We start from the raw sequence: 2,980 nt of genomic DNA, 5'->3' as shown, positions 1-2,980 counted from the left end.
ACCCTGCCGCATCCCACCGTGCCCCGCTGGGACGGGGGCAAGGTGCTGCCCCACGGGGGTTGCAGCATCCTTGGGGATGCTCTGAACCACCTGGGCTCTTCCCAGCCCCCCAGTGCCCCTACAAACGCTCGCTCCTCTGCTCTTTTCCTTCCCAGCTGTGGCCAGAGGAGTCAGTGTCCCCCCGGGCACCTCCCCAGGCGTTTGTCCCTGGTGAGGGACAGCCGAGGGACAGGAGCGTGGCTGAAGGGCCTGATCCTGTGGCTGTACGGCTGCACTCAGCCCCATGTGGGCTCTGAGCCATGGCCGAGTCTCCGCCGAGCGCCCTTCCCACCCCTTGGCAGAGCTTCTCCTGCCCCAGTTGCTCCCCACCACCCAGCCGGAGCCCGGCCAGCCCCCGCGGGCTGGCTCCATGCCCGTCTCTGTCCATGTTTCTCCCCCTCTGCTCCATGCCACGTGCTGGATCCCAGGAGATGAGCGATTCCCAGGGGTCCCACTGCTGCTTGCCGGCAGTTACAGCCCCCTCATGATCGGTGCCAGCCCCAGAGGTGGATGCAGCTGGTACCCTGGGAACACAGGGAGAAACGGGTCCGCTGGCAGCTGGGACAAGCTCCCTCAGCCTGGGTGGTGGTCTGAAGTTCAGGGGACCCCGGCTGGTTGCCCACCTGCTGGGCAGCAGGGTTTTGGCTGAGTTCAGGAGGCTGATCAGTCTGTGAGCATCTCTCTACAGCCCCCTGGGAACGGGGACATCACAGCGTGGGCAGGTCACTGGGGCGTGGGTGGCCCTGTGGTGGGAGGCGGAGCAGGGAGCTCTGCAGGTGAGGTCCCCGGGGCATTGCTAGAAGAGAACAAACCTTGAGAGGCTGCTGGATGATGAAGCACCATGAGCACTGGCCTGTTGGAAGCCCAGCGCCGTGGTCTGTCCGTTGGGTGCCGGGACAGAGCCAGGTGACAGCGGGTCAGTCGATCCCATTTTTCAAGCCAACAGGAGAGTGGATAGGGTGACCCAGCCTGGAACTCTGCACCGGGGAATCAGAACTGGGGAGTACTTCGCTATCCCCAATGAGGCTCCTGCTCCCAGGAGCCCATCAGTGCCCACTCCAAGCCAAGGCTCATCCTAGGGAGCATGTGCTGGAGCTGAGCTGCCAGACACCGTGGTACATGGCGGCCAGGATGCCCAACACCTCAAGACGCTCCAGGACATGTGTTCTGCACAAAGCCTTGGTGAGGGGCCAGACGGGCAGCTCTCCCTGCTCAAACGCTCGCAGAGCAGTGTCAGCTTTTCCTGTGCGCGAGTTCCGGGCGGTTGTGCTCATGCAGCCGGTTATCTCCCTGTTTCCTCTCCTGCCTGATGTTTCCTGCCTCACTCACTGCCTTTTGCTGGCTTTGCCCTTTGTGTCAGGCTTATCTCCTGGCTCTAGGCAGCGTTAGACCTCAGCGTCCCCCCTGCCCACCACGATGGCACCCCGCAGCCCTGAGCGCTGCGCCCCATGTCCTTTCACTGGGCTGCAGCACCGTGCCCCAGGGGACGCATGGGGTGGCAGCCCCATCTGGCCATCTTGCAGCTCCGTGGGCAAGCTGGGACAGGGCGAGGATGAGTTAGGATCCATCTGCTTTCAGCAGCTGATCCATCTCTGTCTGGAGCTGAGGACAGGTGCCACCTGGACCAGTGCATTGTCATGGTGGGGAAACCTGGAGAAGCCCTCGGGGACCCTGCACAAGGGCACGGGAGCGTGTTTGGGGATGTCCAGGGCCCATGGGTGGGGAGGTTGTCACCCAGAGCAGCTCAGGCTGCCTCTGCCAGCCCCTGGGGAGCCATAGGAGCATCAGGGGACAAACCCAAATCTCTGGGCAAGCACATCTCTCTGCTGGGGAGCCCAGCAGCTCTCCAGGCTCCAGGGACCGAGGTCACTGGTGGGAAAGGTCCACATTTCGCAGGGTCTCCTGCCAGCTGCCTTCCTGCAGCCCCACAGCCCCTGGCAAAGGCTTGATGCATGTGGAGCTGGGCTCAGGCAGGTCCGTGGGTCGGGACAGGAGTGGGGACGACATGGGGAGTCCTGGCGGGACTTGGCAGGATTGGGACGAGACCCGTTTGCAGAGGCCACTTCCCCGTGCCGGAGCGGGGCAAACGGTGGCAGGCAGAGCCCCCGGGAAAGGCAAAGGCTCCACGAGAGGGTCAGAAGAGGCAACCGGGAACGGAAAAGGGCTGCTGCGGTGACACGCTGCGGAGGTGGAGCAGGAGGCAGGTCCCGGCGCACGAGGAAGCGTGGTTACACCAGCCAGGGTGGCCAGGGCAGCCGGGTGCAGCAACAACAGGACAGCGGGGACCTCAGCCAGCCCCGGGACATCCCCTCAGCGGGAGACTCCTAACAGCCAGAGCAGCTCTTCGTTCTGCCGAGGTGCGGGCACAGTCCATGGCAGGAGGGGACGAGGCAGCAGGGTGGTCATGGTGGGGACGTCTCAGTGGCGGGTGGCACTGCGGTGCTGTGGCTCAGCGCCCCGTGTGACCATTCCCTGAGCCACCAGCAGCAGGGTAGGGATCCCCGGCTGATGCTGGGGAGGTTGGATCACCCGGGGACCTGCAGCTCTTGGTGGGTGCGGTGCTGGGAAGGTGCTGGGAGGGTGCTGGGGCCCGGGGCTCAGTCACAGTGCCGGGACCCCACTTGGGTGCATGAGAAACGTGGCTCAGGAGGAAGCGCATCTAGAAGCCTGCAGCCCAAGGGTGCCAAGGAAGCCAAGTGGGGCCAGCAGATAACACACTGGGGCTTCCTCCAGCCCACCACAGCTGCTGGGCCAGGGGTGCTCCGGGGCAGCTCCACCACTATCTGGCCCTGCAGAGCCCTTCGTCCCTGCTCCCTGGCACTGTTATTGTTCACCGGAGGAAGCAGCTCACCAGCAGCTCACCCAAGTCCCACCTCAAGCTTTTAACCCACTGCTGCCTGGTCCGCTGCTCCCTGCTCCCTCTGCTCCACGGCTGCCCTGG

The sequence above is a fragment of the Pterocles gutturalis genome, unplaced genomic scaffold (genome assembly GCF_000699245.1).
Source record: "Pterocles gutturalis isolate BGI_N339 unplaced genomic scaffold, ASM69924v1 scaffold14467, whole genome shotgun sequence".
Taxonomy (NCBI): domain Eukaryota; kingdom Metazoa; phylum Chordata; class Aves; order Pterocliformes; family Pteroclidae; genus Pterocles; species Pterocles gutturalis.
This window is presented reverse-complemented; position numbering follows the sequence as displayed.